Source organism: Leucopleurus acutus (assembly GCF_964270905.1).
Source record: "Leucopleurus acutus genome assembly, chromosome: 6".
In the NCBI taxonomy this organism is placed as follows: Eukaryota; Metazoa; Chordata; class Mammalia; order Artiodactyla; family Delphinidae; genus Leucopleurus; species Leucopleurus acutus.
The window spans coordinates 2,648,361-2,667,385 of NC_139149.1; positions in this window are offsets into that span (position 1 = coordinate 2,648,361).

Sequence of the window (19,025 nt, forward strand, 5' to 3'; positions counted from 1 at the left end):
AGAACTCTGGCCTCCGCACTGTCTGCCATTCAACTGCACTCAAGACCACACGTCTCCTCCCGGCCTGCTGAGAAACAGGCCGCCGTGTAGGCCCTTCGTAACACTTCTTGGCCTGTAGACTCCAAGGCGACACACTGTCCTCTTCCTTGGAAAACTACGGTGCCCCAGCTTGCCAACGCTCACGAAGGCAGTCCGAGCCCATCTCATGTGCTGGGCCACTTGCATTCAGTGAGGAAAAGCCACCTGCATTGAGGTGAACACTCTGCTCAGCGTTCTTTCCGGGAGCTCACAATTGCCACCTCTCTAGGTTAAGCAGGAAGTCGTAGTGAGGACCAACCTGAGCAAAGAGCACAATTCCTCACGTTACACTGGTAGTCGTCGAAAGAGGAATTGCCAACTACGCATGGCTAAGGCTTTCCCTGGGTTAAGGAACCAGCCACACTTAGACGCCTTTAAAGGAAAATTTATTCAGCGAAGTTCCCATTGTTTGGCGATGGTCAACCTTTGCAGTGCCAATACTGCAGGGACTTAGGTTTGCTGCTAACAAGGCTAGGTGACCCTGCAGACAGAAGCAGGCGTTTCCCTTTGGAAGCTTGGATCCCGGTTTCCTAGGGGCTGCTTCCAAGGCCCTGCTATTGCCCAGCATCTGTCCTCTGCCCCTACGCCTGGGTAGGAAGCGAGTATTTTAGCCTGAGAAGCAGGGCTCTTGCATCTCTGGAGGAGAGCTAATCCTGCATCCCACGTTCGTCCTGGGAAACCGCAAGGCGACCCTTGGCCTCAGTGTAGTGGCGAAATTGCCGCCGGACAGGTCTTGCCTGCCGCGGTTTCCGTGAGTTCTCCACTGTTTTCGGGCTTAAATGGAGAGCAAGGAGAGCTGTCGGCTCTCACAGAACTCTGGCCTCCGCACTGTCTGCCATGCAACTGCACTCAAGACCACACGTCTCCTCCCGACCTGCTGAGAAACAGGCATCCGCGTAGGCCCTTGTTAACATTTCCTGGCGTGCAGAGTCCAAGGCGACACGCTGTCCTCTTCCTTGGAAACCTACGTTGCCACAGCTTGCCAAACGCTACCGAAGGCAGTCCTAACCAGTCTCGTGTGCTGCGCAACTTTGATTCGGTTACGAAAAGCCACCTGCATTGCGGTGAACACTCTGCTCAGCGTTCTTTCCGGGAGCTCACATTTGCTCCCTCTCTAGTTTAAGCAAGGTGTCGAGGTGAGGTCCAGACTGAGCAAAGAGCACAATTGCTCACTTTGCAGTGGTAGTCGTCCTAAGAGGCATTGCCTACTTCGCCTTGCTAAGGTCTTCGTTCTGTTAGGGAAGTCGCCACACTTAGACGCCTGTAAAGGAGAATTTATTCAGCGAAGTTCCCAGTGTCTTGCGACGGTCTCCCTTCGCAGTGCCAATACAGCAGGGACTTAGCTTTGCTGCTAACTAGGCTAGGTGACCCTGCAGACAGAAGCAGGCGTTTCCCTTTGGAAGCTTGGATCCCGGTTTCTCAGGGGCTGCTTGCAAGACCCTGCTATTGCCCAGCATCTGTCCTCGGCCCCTACGCCTGGGTAGGAAGCGAGTATTTTAGCCTGAGAAGCAGGGCTCTTGCAACTCTGGAGGAGAGCTAATCCTGCAGCCCACGTTCGTCCTGGGAAACCGCAAGGCGACCCTTGGCCTCAGAGTAGTGGCGAAATTGCCCCCGGACAGGTCTTGCCTGCCGCGGTTTCCATGAGTTCGCCACCGTTTTCGGGCTTAAATGGAGAGTGAGGAGAACTGTCGGCTCTCACAGAACTCTGGCCTCCGCACTGTCTGCCATGCAACTGCACTCAAGACCACACGTCTCCTCCCGACCTGCTGAGAAACAGGCATCCGTGTAGGCCCTTGTTAACATTTCCTGGCTTGCAGAGTCCAAGGCGACACGCTGTCCTCTTCCTTGGAAACCTACATTGCCACAGCTTGCCAAACGCTACCGAAGGCAGTCCTAACCAGTCTCGTGTGCTGCGCAACTTTGATTCGGTTACGAAAAGCCACCTGCATTGCGGTGAACACTCTGCTCAGCGTTCTTTCCGGGAGCTCACAGTTGCTCCCTCTCTAGGTTAAGCAGGAAGTCGTAGTGAGGACCAACCTGAGCAAAGAGCACAATTCCTCACGTTACACTGGTAGTCGTCGAAAGAGGAATTGCCAACTACGCCTGGCTAAGGCCTTCCCTGGGTTAAGGAACCAGCCACACTTAGAAGCCTTTAAAGGAAAATTTATTCAGCGAAGTTCCCATTGTTTGGCGATGGTCAACCTTTGCAGCGCCAAAACTGCAGGGACTTAGGTTTGCTGCTAACAAGGCTAGGTGACCCTGCATACAGAAGCAGGCGTTTCCCTTTGGAAGCTTGGATCCCGGTTTCTCAGGGACTGCTTCCAATGCCCTGCTATTGCCCAGCATCTGTCCTCTGCCCCTACGCCTGTGTAGGAAGCGAGTATTTTAGCCTGAGAAGCAGGGCTCTTGCATCTCTGGAGGAGAGCTAATCCTGCAGCACACGTTCGTCCTGGGAAACCGCAAGGCGACCCTTGGCCTCAGTGTAGTGGCGAAATTGCCGCCGGACAGGTCTTGCCTGCCGCGGTTTCTGTGAGTTCTCCACCGTTTTCGGTCTTAAATGGAGAGCGAGGAGAGCTGTCGGCTCTCACAGAACTCTGGCCTCCGCACTGTCTGCCATGCAACTGCACTCAAGACCACACGTCTCCTCCCGACCTGCTGAGAAACAGGCATCTGCGTAGGCCCTTGTTAACATTTCCTGGCGTGCAGAGTCCAAGGCGACACGCTGTCCTCTTCCTTGGAAAACTACGGTGCCCCAGCTTGCCAACGCTCACGAAGGCAGTCCGAGCCCATCTCATGTGCTGGGCCACTTGCATTCAGTGAGGAAAAGCCACCTGCATTGAGGTGAACACTCTGCTCAGCGTTCTTTCCGGGAGCTCACAATTGCCGCCTCTCTAGGTTAAGCAGGAAGTCGTAGTGAGGACCAACCTGAGCAAAGAGCACAATTCCTCACATTACACTGGTAGTCGTCGAAAGAGGAATTGCCAACTACGCCTGGCTAAGGCCTTCCCTGGGTTAAGGAACCAGCCACACTTAGACGCCTTTAAAGGAAAATTTATTCAGCGAAGTTCCCATTGTTTGGCGATGGTCAACCTTTGCAGCGCCAATACTGCAGGGACTTAGGTTTGCTGCTAACAAGGCTAGGTGACCCTGCAGACAGAAGCAGGCGTTTCCCTTTGGAAGCTTGGATCCCGGTTTCCTAGGGGCTGCTTCCAAGGCCCTGCTATTGCCCAGCATCTGTCCTCTGCCCCTACGCCTAGGTAGGAAGCGAGTATTTTAGCCTGAGAAGCAGGGCTCTTGCATCTCTGGAGGAGAGCTAATCCTGCATCCCACGTTCGTCCTGGGAAACCGCAAGGCGACCCTTGGCCTCAGAGTAGTGGCGAAATTGCCGCCGGACAGGTCTTGCCTGCCGCGGTTTCCATGAGTTCTCCACCGTTTCCGGGCTTAAATGGAGAGCGAGGAGAGCTGTCGGCTCTCACAGAACTCTGGCCTCCGCACTGTCTGCCATGCAACTGCACTCAAGACCACACGTCTCCTCCCGACCTGCTGAGAAACAGGCATCCGCGTAGGCCCTTGTTAACATTTCCTGGCGTGCAGAGTCCAAGGCGACACGCTGTCCTCTTCCTTGGAAACCTACGTTGCCACAGCTTGCCAAACGCTACCGAAGGCAGTCCTAACCAGTCTCGTGTGCTGCGCAACTTTGATTCGGTTACGAAAAGCCACCTGCATTGCGGTGAACACTCTGCTCAGCGTTCTTTCCGGGAGCTCACAGTTGCTCCCTCTCTAGGTTAAGCAAGGTGTCGAGGTGAGGTCCAGACTGAGCCAAGAGCACAATTGCTCACTTTGCAGTGGTAGTCGTCCTAAGAGGCATTGCCTACTACGCCTTGCTAAGGTCTTCGTTCTGTTAGGGAAGTCGCCACACTTAGACGCCTGTAAAGGAGAATTTATTCAGCGAAGTTCCCAGTGTCTTGCGACGGTCTCCCTTCGCAGTGCCAATACAGCAGGGACTTAGCTTTGCTGCTAACTAGGCTAGGTGACCCTGCATACAGAAGCAGGCGTTTCCCTTTGGAAGCTTGGATCCCGGTTTCTCAGGGGCTGCTTGCAAGACCCTGCTATTGCCCAGCATCTGTCCTCGGCCCCTACGCCTGGGTAGGAAGCGAGTATTTTAGCCTGAGAAGCAGGGCTCTTGCAACTCTGGAGGAGAGCTAATCCTGCAGCCCACGTTCGTCCTGGGAAACCGCAAGGCGACCCTTGGCCTCAGAGTAGTGGCGAAATTGCCGCCGGACAGGTCTTGCCTGCCGCGGTTTCCATGAGTTCGCCACCGTTTTCGGGCTTAAGTGGAGAGCGAGGAGAGCTGTCGGCTCTCACAGAACTCTGGCCTCCGCACTGTCTGCCATGCAACTGCACTCAAGACCACACGTCTCCTCCCGGCCTGCTGAGAAACAGGCCGCCGTGTAGGCCCTTCGTAACACTTCTTGGCCTGTAGACTCCAAGGCGACACACTGTCCTCTTCCTTGGAAAACTACGGTGCCCCAGCTTGCCAACGCTCACGAAGGCAGTCCGAGCCCGTCTCGTGTGCTGGGCCACTTGCATTCAGTGAGGAAAAGCCACCTGCATTGAGGTGAACACTCTGCTCAGCGTTCTTTCCGGGAGCTCACAATTGCCGCCTCTCTAGGTTAAGCAGGAAGTCGTAGTGAGGACCAACCTGAGCAAAGAGCACAATTCCTCACGTTACACTGGTAGTCGTCGAAAGAGGAATTGCCAACTACGCATGGCTAAGGCTTTCCCTGGGTTAAGGAACCAGCCACACTTAGACGCCTTTAAAGGAAAATTTATTCAGCGAAGTTCCCATTGTTTGGCGATGGTCAACCTTTGCAGTGCCAATACTGCAGGGACTTAGGTTTGCTGCTAACAAGGCTAGGTGACCCTGCAGACAGAAGCAGGCGTTTCCCTTTGGAAGCTTGGATCCCGGTTTCCTAGGGGCTGCTTCCAAGGCCCTGCTATTGCCCAGCATCTGTCCTCTGCCCCTACGCCTGGGTAGGAAGCGAGTATTTTAGCCTGAGAAGCAGGGCTCTTGCATCTCTGGAGGAGAGCTAATCCTGCATCCCACGTTCGTCCTGGGAAACCGCAAGGCGACCCTTGGCCTCAGTGTAGTGGCAAAATTGCCGCCGGACAGGTCTTGCCTGCCGCGGTTTCCGTGAGTTCTCCACTGTTTTCGGGCTTAAATGGAGAGCAAGGAGAGCTGTCGGCTCTCACAGAACTCTGGCCTCCGCACTGTCTGCCATGCAACTGCACTCAAGACCACACGTCTCCTCCCGACCTGCTGAGAAACAGGCATCCGCGTAGGCCCTTGTTAACATTTCCTGGCGTGCAGAGTCCAAGGCGACACGCTGTCCTCTTCCTTGGAAACCTACGTTGCCACAGCTTGCCAAACGCTACCGAAGGCAGTCCTAACCAGTCTCGTGTGCTGCGCAACTTTGATTCGGTTACGAAAAGCCACCTGCATTGCGGTGAACACTCTGCTCAGCGTTCTTTCCGGGAGCTCACATTTGCTCCCTCTCTAGTTTAAGCAAGGTGTCGAGGTGAGGTCCAGACTGAGCAAAGAGCACAATTGCTCACTTTGCAGTGGTAGTCGTCCTAAGAGGCATTGCCTACTTCGCCTTGCTAAGGTCTTCGTTCTGTTAGGGAAGTCGCCACACTTAGACGCCTGTAAAGGAGAATTTATTCAGCGAAGTTCCCAGTGTCTTGCGACGGTCTCCCTTCGCAGTGCCAATACAGCAGGGACTTAGCTTTGCTGCTAACTAGGCTAGGTGACCCTGCAGACAGAAGCAGGCGTTTCCCTTTGGAAGCTTGGATCCCGGTTTCTCAGGGGCTGCTTGCAAGACCCTGCTATTGCCCAGCATCTGTCCTCGGCCCCTACGCCTGGGTAGGAAGCGAGTATTTTAGCCTGAGAAGCAGGGCTCTTGCAACTCTGGAGGAGAGCTAATCCTGCAGCCCACGTTCGTCCTGGGAAACCGCAAGGCGACCCTTGGCCTCAGAGTAGTGGCGAAATTGCCCCCGGACAGGTCTTGCCTGCCGCGGTTTCCATGAGTTCGCCACCGTTTTCGGGCTTAAATGGAGAGTGAGGAGAACTGTCGGCTCTCACAGAACTCTGGCCTCCGCACTGTCTGCCATGCAACTGCACTCAAGACCACACGTCTCCTCCCGACCTGCTGAGAAACAGGCATCTGCGTAGGCCCTTGTTAACATTTCCTGGCGTGCAGAGTCCAAGGCGACACGCTGTCCTCTTCCTTGGAAAACTACGGTGCCCCAGCTTGCCAACGCTCACGAAGGCAGTCCGAGCCCATCTCATGTGCTGGGCCACTTGCATTCAGTGAGGAAAAGCCACCTGCATTGAGGTGAACACTCTGCTCAGCGTTCTTTCCGGGAGATCACAATTGCCGCCTCTCTAGGTTAAGCAGGAAGTCGTAGTGAGGACCAACCTGAGCAAAGAGCACAATTCCTCACATTACACTGGTAGTCGTCGAAAGAGGAATTGCCAACTACGCCTGGCTAAGGCCTTCCCTGGGTTAAGGAACCAGCCACACTTAGACGCCTTTAAAGGAAAATTTATTCAGCGAAGTTCCCATTGTTTGGCGATGGTCAACCTTTGCAGCGCCAATACTGCAGGGACTTAGGTTTGCTGCTAACAAGGCTAGGTGACCCTGCAGACAGAAGCAGGCGTTTCCCTTTGGAAGCTTGGATCCCGGTTTCCTAGGGGCTGCTTCCAAGGCCCTGCTATTGCCCAGCATCTGTCCTCTGCCCCTACGCCTAGGTAGGAAGCGAGTATTTTAGCCTGAGAAGCAGGGCTCTTGCATCTCTGGAGGAGAGCTAATCCTGCATCCCACGTTCGTCCTGGGAAACCGCAAGGCGACCCTTGGCCTCAGAGTAGTGGCGAAATTGCCGCCGGACAGGTCTTGCCTGCCGCGGTTTCCATGAGTTCTCCACCGTTTCCGGGCTTAAATGGAGAGCGAGGAGAGCTGTCGGCTCTCACAGAACTCTGGCCTCCGCACTGTCTGCCATGCAACTGCACTCAAGACCACACGTCTCCTCCCGACCTGCTGAGAAACAGGCATCCGCGTAGGCCCTTGTTAACATTTCCTGGCGTGCAGAGTCCAAGGCGACACGCTGTCCTCTTCCTTGGAAACCTACGTTGCCACAGCTTGCCAAACGCTACCGAAGGCAGTCCTAACCAGTCTCGTGTGCTGCGCAACTTTGATTCGGTTACGAAAAGCCACCTGCATTGCGGTGAACACTCTGCTCAGCGTTCTTTCCGGGAGCTCACAGTTGCTCCCTCTCTAGGTTAAGCAAGGTGTCGAGGTGAGGTCCAGACTGAGCCAAGAGCACAATTGCTCACTTTGCAGTGGTAGTCGTCCTAAGAGGCATTGCCTACTACGCCTTGCTAAGGTCTTCGTTCTGTTAGGGAAGTCGCCACACTTAGACGCCTGTAAAGGAGAATTTATTCAGCGAAGTTCCCAGTGTCTTGCGACGGTCTCCCTTCGCAGTGCCAATACAGCAGGGACTTAGCTTTGCTGCTAACTAGGCTAGGTGACCCTGCATACAGAAGCAGGCGTTTCCCTTTGGAAGCTTGGATCCCGGTTTCTCAGGGGCTGCTTGCAAGACCCTGCTATTGCCCAGCATCTGTCCTCGGCCCCTACGCCTGGGTAGGAAGCGAGTATTTTAGCCTGAGAAGCAGGGCTCTTGCAACTCTGGAGGAGAGCTAATCCTGCAGCCCACGTTCGTCCTGGGAAACCGCAAGGCGACCCTTGGCCTCAGAGTAGTGGCGAAATTGCCGCCGGACAGGTCTTGCCTGCCGCGGTTTCCATGAGTTCGCCACCGTTTTCGGGCTTAAGTGGAGAGCGAGGAGAGCTGTCGGCTCTCACAGAACTCTGGCCTCCGCACTGTCTGCCATGCAACTGCACTCAAGACCACACGTCTCCTCCCGGCCTGCTGAGAAACAGGCCGCCGTGTAGGCCCTTCGTAACACTTCTTGGCCTGTAGACTCCAAGGCGACACACTGTCCTCTTCCTTGGAAATCTACGGTGCCCCAACTTGCCAACGCTCACGAAGGCTGTCCGAGCCCGTCTCATGTGCTGGGCCACTTGCATTCAGTGAGGAAAAGCCACCTGCATTGAGGTGAACACTCTGCTCAGCGTTCTTTCCGGGAGCTCACAATTGCCGCCTCTTAGGTTAAGCAGGAAGTCGTAATGAGGACCAACCTGAGCAAAGAGCACAATTCCTCACGTTACACTGGTAATCGTCGAAAGAGGAATTGTCAACTACGCCTGGCTAAGGCCTTCCCTGGGTTAAGGAACCAGCCACACTTAGACGCCTTTAAAGGAAAATTTATTCAGCGAAGTTCCCATTGTTTGGCGATGGTCAACCTTTGCAGCGCCAATACTGCACGGACTTAGGTTTGCTGCTAACAAGGCTAGGTGACCCTGCAGACAGAATCAGGCGTTTCCCTTTGGAAGCTTGGATCCCAGTTTCCTAGGGGCTGCTTCCAAGGCCCTGCTATTGCCCAGCATCTGTCCTCTGCCCCTACGCCTGGGTAGGAAGCGTGTATTTTAGCCTGAGAAGCAGGGCTCTTGCATCTCTGGAGGAGAGCTAATCCTGCAGCCCACGTTCGTCCTGGGAAACCGCAAGGCGACCCTTGGCCTCAGTGTAGTGGCGAAATTGCCACCAGACAGGTCTTGCCTGCCGCGGTTTCCATGAGTTCGCCACCGTTTTCGGGCTTAAGTGGAGAGCGAGGAGAGCTGTCGGCTCTCACAGAACTCTGGCCTCCGCACTGTCTGCCATGCAACTGCACTCAAGACCACACGTCTCCTCCCGGCCTGCTGAGAAACAGGCCGCCGTGTAGGCCCTTCGTAACACTTCTTGGCCTGTAGACTCCAAGGCGACACACTGTCCTCTTCCTTGGAAAACTACGGTGCCCCAGCTTGCCAACGCTCACGAAGGCAGTCCGAGCCCGTCTCGTGTGCTGGGCCACTTGCATTCAGTGAGGAAAAGCCACCTGCATTGAGGTGAACACTCTGCTCAGCGTTCTTTCCGGGAGCTCACGATTGCCGCCTCTCTAGGTTAAGCAGGAAGTCGTAGTGAGGACCAACCTGAGCAAAGAGCACAATTCCTCACGTTACACTGGTAGTCGTCGAAAGAGTAATTGCCAACTACGCCTGGCTAAGGCCTTCCCTGGGTTAAGGAACCAGCCACACTTAGACGCCTTTAAAGGAAAATTTATTCAGCGAAGTTCCCATTGTTTGGCGATGGTCAACCTTTGCAGCGCCAATACTGCAGGGACTTAGGTTTGCTGCTAACAAGGCTAGGTGACCCTGCAGACAGAAGCAGGCGTTTCCCTTTGGAAGCTTGGATCCCGGTTTCCTAGGGGCTGCTTCCAAGGCCCTGCTATTGCCCAGCATCTGTCCTCTGCCCCTACGCCTAGGTAGGAAGCCAGTATTTTAGCCTGAGAGGCAGGGCTCTTGCATCTCTGGAGGAGAGCTAATCCTGCAGCCCACGTTCGTCCTGGGAAACCGCAAGGCGACCCTTGGCCTCAGTGTAGTGTCGAAATTGCCGCCGGACAGGTCTTGCCTGCCGCGGTTTCCGTGAGTTCTCCACCGTTTTCGGGCTTAAATGGAGAGCGAGGAGAGCTGTCGGCTCTCACAGAACTCTGGCCTCCGCACTGTCTGCCATGCAACTGCACTCAAGACCACACGTCTCCTCCCGACCTGCTGAGAAACAGGCATCCGCGTAGGCCCTTGTTAACATTTCCTGGCGTGCAGAGTCCAAGGCAACACGCTGTCCTCTTCCTTGGAAAACTACGGTGCCCCAGCTTGCCAACGCTCACGAAGGCAGTCCGAGGCCATCTCATGTGCTGGGCCACTTGCATTCAGTGAGGAAAAGCCACCTGCATTGAGGTGAACACTCTGCTCAGCGTTCTTTCCGGGAGATCACAATTGCCGCCTCTCTAGGTTAAGCAGGAAGTCGTAGTGAGGACCAACCTGAGCAAAGAGCACAATTCCTCACGTTACACTGGTAGTCGTCGAAAGAGGAATTGTCAACTACGCCTGGCTAAGGCCTTCCCTGGGTTAAGGAACCAGCCACACTTAGACGTCTTTAAAGGAAAATTTATTCAGCGAAGTTCCCATTGTTTGGCGATTGTCAACCTTTGCAGCGCCAATACTGCACGGACTTAGGTTTGCTGCTAACAAGGCTAGGTGACCCTGCAGACAGAAGCAGGCGTTTCCCTTTGGAAGCTTGGATCCCAGTTTCCTAGGGGCTGCTTCCAAGGCCCTGCTATTGCCCAGCATCTGTCCTCTGCCCCTACGCCTGGGTAGGAAGCGTGTATTTTAGCCTGAGAAGCAGGGCTCTTGCATCTCTGGAGGAGAGCTAATCCTGCAGCCCACGTTCGTCCTGGGAAACCGCAAGGCGACCCTTGGCCTCAGAGTAGTGGCGAAATTGCCACCAGACAGGTCTTGCCTGCCGCAGTTTCCATGAGTTCTCCACCGTTTTCGGGCTTAAATGGAGAGTGAGGAGAGCTGTCGGCTCTCACAGAACTCTGGCCTCCGCACTGTCTGCCATGCAACTGCACTCAAGACCACACGTCTCCTCCCGCCTGCTGAGAAACAGGCTGCCGTGTAGCCCCTTCGTAACACTTCTTGGCCTGTAGACTCCAAGGCGACACACTGTCCTCTTCCTTGGAAAACTACGGTGCCCCAGCTTGCCAATGCTCACGAAGGCAGTCCGAGCCCGTCTCATGTGCTGGGCCACTTGCATTCAGTGAGGAAAAGCCACCTGCATTGAGGTGAACACTCTGCTCAGCGTTCTTTCCGGGAGCTCACAATTGCCGCCTCTCTAGGTTAAGCAGGAAGTCGTAGTGAGGACCAACCTGAGCAAAGAGCACAATTCCTCACGTTACACTGGTAGTCGTCGAAAGAGGAATTGCCAACTACGCCTGCCTAAGGCCTTCCCTGGGTTAAGGAACCAGCCACACTTAGACGCCTTTAAAGGAAAATTTATTCAGCGAAGTTCCCAGTGTCTTGCGACGGTCTCCCTTCGCAGTGCCAATACAGCAGGGACTTAGGTTTGCTGCTAACTAGGCTAGGTGACCCTGCAGACAGAAGCAGGCGTTTCCCTTTGGAAGCTTGGATCCCGGTTTCTCAGGGGCTGCTTGCAAGACCCTGCTATTGCCCAGCATCTGTCCTCTGCCCCTACGCCTGGGTAGGAAGCGAGTATTTTAGCCTGAGAAGCAGGGCTCTTGCAACTCTGGAGGAGAGCTAATCCTGCAGCCCACGTTCGTCCTGGGAAACCGCAAGGCGACCCTTGGCCTCAGAGTAGTGGTGAAATTGCCGCCGGACAGGTCTTGCCTGCCGCGGTTTCCATGAGTTCTCCACCGTTTTCGGGCTTAAATGGAGAGCGAGGAGAGCTGTCGGCTCTCACAGAACTCTGGCCTCCGCACTGTCTGCCATGCAACTGCACTCAAGACCACACGTCTCCTCCCGGCCTGCTGAGAAACAGGCATCCGCGTAGGCCCTTGTTAACATTTCCTGGCGTGCAGAGTCCAAGGCCACACGCTGTCCTCTTCCTTGGAAACCTACGTTGCCACAGCTTGCCAAACGCTACCGAAGGCAGTCCTAACCAGTCTCGTGTGCTGCGCAACTTTGATTCGGTTACGAAAAGCCACCTGCATTGCGGTGAACACTCTGCTCAGTGTTCTTTCCGGGAGCTCACAGTTGCTCCCTCTCTAGGTTAAGCAAGGTGTCGAGGTGAGGTCCAGACTGAGCAAAGAGCACAATTGCTCACTTTACCGTGGTAGTCGTCCTAAGAGACATTGCCTACTACGCCTTGCTAAGGTCTTCGTTCTGTTAGGGAAGTCGCCACACTTAGACGCCTGTAAAGGAGAATTTATTCAGCGAAGTTCCCAGTGTCTTGCGACGGTCTCCCTTCGCAGTGCTAATAGAGCAGGGACTTAGCTTTGTTGCTAACTAGGCTAGGTGACCCTGCATACAGAAGCAGGCGTTTCCCTTTGGAAGCTTGGATCCCGGTTTCTCAGGGGCTGCTTGCAAGACCCTGCTATTGCCCAGCATCTGTCCTCTGCCCCTACGCCTGGGTAGGAAGCGAGTATTTTAGCCTGAGAAGCAGGGCTCTTGCAACTCTGGAGGAGAGTTAAGCCTGCAGCCCACGTTCGTCCTGGGAAACCGCAAGGCGACCCTTGGCCTCAGAGTAGTGGCGAAATTGCCGCCGGACAGGTCTTGCCTGCCGCGGTTTCCATGAGTTCGCCACCGTTTTCGGGCTTAAATGGAGAGCGAGGAGAGCTGTCGGCTCTCACAGAACTCTGGCCTCTGCACTGTCTGCCATTCAACTGCACTCAAGACCACACGTCTCCTCCCGGTCTGCTGAGAAACAGGCCGCCGTGTAGGCCCTTCGTAACACTTCTTGGCCTGTAGACTCCAAGGCGACACACTGTCCTCTTCCTTTGAAAACTACGGTGCCCCAGCTTGCCAACGCTCACGAAGGCAGTCCGAGCCCATCTCCTGTGCTGGGCCACTTGCATTCAGTGAGGAAAAGCCACCTGCATTGAGGTGAACACTCTGCTCAGCGTTCTTTCCGGGAGCTCATAATTGCCACCTCTCTAGGTTAAGCAGGAAGTCGTAGTGAGGACCAACCTGAGCAAAGAGCACAATTCCTCACGTTACACTGGTAGTCGTCGAAAGAGGAATTGCCAACTACGCCTGGCTAAGGCCTTCCCTGGGTTAAGGAACCAGCCACACTTAGACGCCTTTAAAGGAAAATTTATTCAGCGAAGTTCCCATTGTTTGGCGATGGTCAACCTTTGCAGCGCCAATACTGCAGGGACTTAGGTTTGCTGCTAACAAGGCTAGGTGACCCTGCAGACAGAAGCAGGCCTTTCCCTTTGGAAGCTTGGATCCCGGTTTCATAGGGGCTGCTTCCAAGGCCCTGCTATTGCCCAGCATCTGTCCTCTACCCCTACGCCTGTGTAGCAAGCGAGTATTTTAGTCTGAGAAGCAGGGCTCTTGCATCTCTGGAAGAGAGCTAATCCTGCAGCCCACATTCGTCCTGGGAAACCGCAAGGCGACCCTTGGCCTCAGAGTAGTGGCGAAATTGCCGCCGGACAGGTCTTGCCTGCCGCGGTTTCCGTGAGTTCTCCACCGTTTTCGGGCTTAAATGGAGAGCGAGGAGAGCTGTCGGCTCTCACAGAACTCTGGCCTCCGCACTGTCTGCCATGCAACTGCACTCAAGACCACACGTCTCCTCCCGACCTGCTGAGAAACAGGCATCCTCGTAGGCCCTTGTTAACATTTCCTGGCGTGCAGAGTCCAAGGCGACACGCTGTCCTCTTCCGTGGAAACCTACGTTGCCACAGCTTGCCAAACGCTACCGAAGGCAGTCCTAACCAGTCTCGTGTGCTGCGCAACTTTGATTCGGTTTTGAAAAGCCACCTGCATCGCGGTGAACACTCTGCTCGGCATTCTTTCCGGGAGCTCACAGTTGCTCCCTCTCTAGGTTAAGCAAGGTGTCGACGTGAGGTCCAGACTGAGCAAAGAGCACAATTGCTCACTTTGCAGTGGTAGTCGTACTAAGAGGCATTGCCTACTACACCTTGCTAAGGTCTTCGTTCTGTTAGGGAAGTCGCCACACTTAGACGCCTGTAAAGGAGAATTTATTCAGCGAAGTTCCCAGTGTCTTGCGACGGTCTCCCTTCGCAGTGCCAATACAGCAGGGACTTAGGTTTGCTGCTAACTAGGCTAGGTGACCCTGCAGACAGAAGCAGGCGTTTCCCTTTGGAAGCTTGGATCCCGGTTTCTCAGGGGCTGCTTGCAAGACCCTGCTATTGCCCAGCATCTGTCCTCTGCCCCTACGCCTGGGTAGGAAGCGAGTATTTTAGCCTGAGAAGCAGGGCTCTTGCAACTCTGGAGGAGAGCTAATCCTGCAGCCCACGTTCGTCCTGGGCAACCGCAAGGCGACCCTTGGCCTCAGAGTAGTGGTGAAATTGCCGCCGGACAGGTCTTGCCTGCCGCGGTTTCCATGAGTTCGCCACCGATTTCGGGCTTAAATGGAGAGTGAGGAGAGCTGTCGGCTCTCACAGAACTCTGGCCTCCGCACTGTCTGCCATGCAACTGCACTCAAGACCACACGTCTCCTCCCGACCTGCTGAGAAACAGGCATCCGCGTAGGCCCTTGTTAACATTTCCTGGCGTGCAGAGTCCAAGGCCACACGCTGTCCTCTTCCTTGGAAACCTACGTTGCCACAGCTTGCCAAATGCTACCGAAGGCAGTCCTAACCAGTCTCGTGTGCTGCGCAACTTTGATTCGGTTACGAAAAGCCACCTGCTTTGCGGTGAACACTCTGCTCAGCGTTCTTTCCAGGAGCTCACAGTTGCTCCCTCTCTAGGTTAAGCAAGGTGTCGAGGTGAGGTCCAGACTGAGCAAAGAGCACAATTGCTCACTTTGCCGTGGTAGTCGTCCTAAGAGGCATTGCCTACTACGCCTTGCTAAGGTGTTCGTTCTGTTAGGGAAGTCGCCACACTTAGACGCCTGTAAAGGAGAATTTATTCAGCGAAGTTCCCAGTGTCTTGCGACGGTCTCCCTTCGCAGTGCCAATACAGCAGGGACTTAGGTTTGCTGCTAACTAGGCTAGGTGACCCTGCAGACAGAAGCAGGCGTTTCCCTTTGGAAGCTTGGATCCCGGTTTCCTAGGGGCTGCTTCCAAGGCCCTGCTATTGCCCAGCATCTGTCCTCTGCCCCTACGCCTGGGTAGGAAGCCAGTATTTTAGCCTGAGAAGCAGGGCTCTTGCATCTCTGGAGGAGAGCTAATCCTGCATCCCACGTTCGTCCTGGGAAACCGCAAGGCGACCCTTGGCCTCAGTGTAGTGGCGAAATTGCCGCCGGACAGGTCTTGCCTGCCGCGGTTTCCGTGAGTTCTCCACCGTTTTCGGGCTTAAATGGAGAGCAAGGAGAGCTGTCGGCTCTCACAGAACTCTGACCTCCGCACTGTCTGCCATGCAACTGCACTCAAGACCACACGTCTCCTCCCGACCTGCTGAGAAACAGGCATCCGCGTAGGCCCTTGTTAACATTTCCTGGCGTGCAGAGTCCAAGGCGACACGCTGTCCTCTTCCTTGGAAACCTACGTTGCCACAGCTTGCCAAACGCTACCGAAGGCAGTCCTAACCAGTCTCGTGTGCTGCGCAACTTTGATTCGGTTACGAAAAGCCACCTGCATTGCGGTGAACACACTGCTCAGCGTTCTTTCCGGGAGCTCACATTTGCTCCCTCTCTAGTTTAAGCAAGGTGTCGAGGTGAGGTCCAGACTGAGCCAAGAGCACAATTGCTCACTTTGCAGTGGTAGTCGTCCTAAGAGTCATTGCCTACTTCGCCTTGCTAAGGTCTTCGTTCTGTTAGGGAAGTCGCCACACTTAGACGCCTGTAAAGGAGAATTTATTCAGCGAAGTTCCCAGTGTCTTGCGACGGTCTCCCTTCGCAGTGCCAATACAGCAGGGACTTAGCTTTGCTGCTAACTAGGCTAGGTGACCCTGCAGACAGAAGCAGGCGTTTCCCTTTGGAAGCTTGGATCCCGGTTTCTCAGGGGATGCTTGCAAGAACCTGCTATTGCCCAGCATCTGTCCTCTGCCCCTATGCCTGGGTAGGAAGCGAGTATTTTAGCCTGAGAAGCAGGGCTCTTGCAACTCTGGAGGAGAGCTAATCCTGCAGCCCACGTTCGTCCTGGGAAACCGCAACGCGACCTTTGGCCTCAGAGTAGTGGCGAAATTGCCACCGGACAGGTCTTGCCTGCCGCGGTTTCCATGAGTTCGAAACCGTTTTCAGGCTTAAATGGAGAGCGAGGAGAGCTGTCGGCTCTCACAGAACTCTGGCCTCCGCACTGTCTGCCATGCAACTGCACTCAAGACCACACGTCTCCTCCCGGCCTGCTGAGAAACAGGCATCCGCGTAGGCCCTTGTTAACATTTCCTGGCGTGCAGAGTCCAAGGCCACACGCTGTCCTCTTCCTTGGAAACCTACGTTGCCACAGCTTGCCAAACGCTACCGAAGGCAGTCCTAACCAGTCTCGTGTGCTGCGCAACTTTGATTCGGTTACGAAAAGCCACCTGCATTGCGGTGAACACTCTGCTCAGTGTTCTTTCCGGGAGCTCACAGTTGCTCCCTCTCTAGGTTAAGCAAGGTGTCGAGGTGAGGTCCAGACTGAGCAAAGAGCACAATTGCTCACTTTACCGTGGTAGTCGTCCTAAGAGACATTGCCTACTACGCCTTGCTAAGGTCTTCGTTCTGTTAGGGAAGTCGCCACACTTAGACGCCTGTAAAGGAGAATTTATTCAGCGAAGTTCCCAGTGTCTTGCGACGGTCTCCCTTCGCAGTGCTAATACAGCAGGGACTTAGGTTTGCTGCTAACTAGGCTAGGTGACCCTGCATACAGAAGCAGGCGTTTCCCTTTGGAAGCTTGGATCCCGGTTTCTCAGGGGCTGCTTGCAAGACCCTGCTATTGCCCAGCATCTGTCCTCTGCCCCTACGCCTGGGCAGGAAGCGAGTATTTTAGCCTGAGAAGCAGGGCTCTTGCAACTCTGGAGGAGAGCTAATCCTGCAGCCCACGTTCGTCCTGGGAAACCGCAAGGCGACCCTTGGCCTCAGAGTAGTGGCGAAATTGCCGCCGGACAGGTCTTGCCTGCCGCGGTTTCCATGAGTTCGCCACCGTTTTCGGGCTTAAATGGAGAGCGAGGAGAGCTGTCGGCTCTCACAGAACTCTGGCCTCCGCACTGTCTGCCATTCAACTGCACTCAAGACCACACGTCTCCTCCCGGCCTGCTGAGAAACAGGCCGCCGTGTAGGCCCTTCGTAACACTTCTTGGCCTGTAGACTCCAAGGCGACACACTGTCCTCTTCCTTGGAAAACTACGGTGCCCCAGCTTGCCAACGCTCACGAAGGCAGTCCGAGCCCATCTCATGTGCTGGGCCACTTGCATTCAGTGAGGAAAGGCCACCTGCATTGAGGTGAAAACTCTGCTCAGCGTTCTTTCCGGGAGCTCACAATTGCCACCTCTCTAGGTTAAGCAGGAAGTCGTAGTGAGGACCAACCTGAGCAAAGAGCACAATTCCTCACGTTACACTGGTAGTCGTCGAAAGAGGAATTGCCAACTACGCCTGGCTAAGGCCTTCCCTGGGTTAAGGAAACAGCCACACTTAGACGCCTTTAAAGGAAAATTTATTCAGCGAAGTTCCCATTGTTTGGCGATGGTCAACCTTTGCAGCGCCAATACTGCAGGGACTTAGGTTTGCTGCTAACAAGGCTAGGTGACCCTGCAGACAGAAGCAGGTGTTTCCCTTTGGAAGCTTGGATCCCGGTTTCCTAGGGGCTGCATCCAAGGCCCTGCTATTGCCCAGCATCTGTCCTCTGCCCCTACGCCTGGGTAGGAAGCGAGTATTTTAGCCTGAGAAGCAGGGCTCTTGCATCTCTGGAGGAGAGCTAATCCTGCATCCCACGTTCGTCTTGGGAAACCGCAAGGCGACCCTTGGCCTCAGTGTAGTGGCGAAATTGCCGCCGGACAGGTCTTGCCTGCCGCGGTTTCCGTGAGTTCTCCACCGTTTTCGGGCTTAAATGGAGAGCAAGGAGAGCTGTCGGCTCTCACAGAACTCTGGCCTCCGCACTGTCTGCCATGCAACTGCACTCAAGACCACACGTCTCCTCCCGACCTGCTGAGAAACAGGCATCCGCGTAGGCCCTTGTTAACATTTCCTGGCGTGCAGAGTCCAAGGCGACACGCTGTCCTCTTCCTTGGAAACCTACGTTGCCACAGCTTGCCAAACGCTACCGAAGGCAGTCCTAACCAGTCTCGTGTGCTGCGCAACTTTGATTCGGTTACGAAAAGCCACCTGCATTGCGGTGAACACTCTGCTCAGCGTTCTTTCCGGGAGCTCACATTTGCTCCCTCTCTAGTTTAAGCAAGGTGTCGAGGTGAGGTCCAGACTGAGCCAAGAGCACAATTGCTCACTTTGCAGTGGTAGTCGTCCTAAGAGGCATTGCCTACTTCGCCTTGCTAAGGTCTTCGTTCTGTTAGGGAAGTCGCCACACTTAGACGCCTGTAAAGGAGAATTTATTCAGCGAAGTTCCCAGTGTCTTGCGACGGTCTCCCTTCGCAGTGCCAATACAGCAGGGACTTAGCTTTGCTGCTAACTAGGCTAGGTGACCCTGCAGACAGAAGCAGGCGTTTCCCTTTGGAAGCTTGGATCCCGGTTTCTCAGGGGCTGCTTGCAAGACCCTGCTATTGCCCAGCATCTGTCCTCTGCCCCTACGCCTGGGTAGGAAGCGAGTATTTTAGCCTGAGAAGCAGGGCTCTTGCAACTCTGGAGGAGAGCTAATCCTGCAGCCCACGTTCGTCCTGGGAAACCGCAAGGCGACCCTTGGCCTCAGAGTAGTGGTGAAATTGCCGCCGGACAGGTCTTGCCTGCCGCGGTTTCCATGAGTTCGCCACCGATTTCGGGCTTAAATGGAGAGCGAGGAGAGCTGCCGGCTCTCACAGAACTCTGGCCTCCGCACTGTCTGCCATGCAACTGCACTCAAGACCACACGTCTCCTCCCGGCCTGCTGAGAAACAGGCATCCGCGTAGGCCCTTTTTAACATTTCCTGGCGTGCAGAGTCCAAGGCCACACGCTGTCCTCTTCCTTCGAAACCTACGTTGCCACAGCTTGCCAAACGCTACCGAAGGCAGTCCTAACCAGTCTCGTGTGCTGCGCAACTTTGATTCGGTTACGAAAAGCCACCTGCATTGCGGTGAACACTCTGCTCAGTGTTCTTTCCGGGAGCTCACAGTTGCTCCCTCTCTAGGTTAAGCAAGGTGTCGAGGTGAGGTCCAGACTGAGCAAAGAGCACAATTGCTCACTTTAC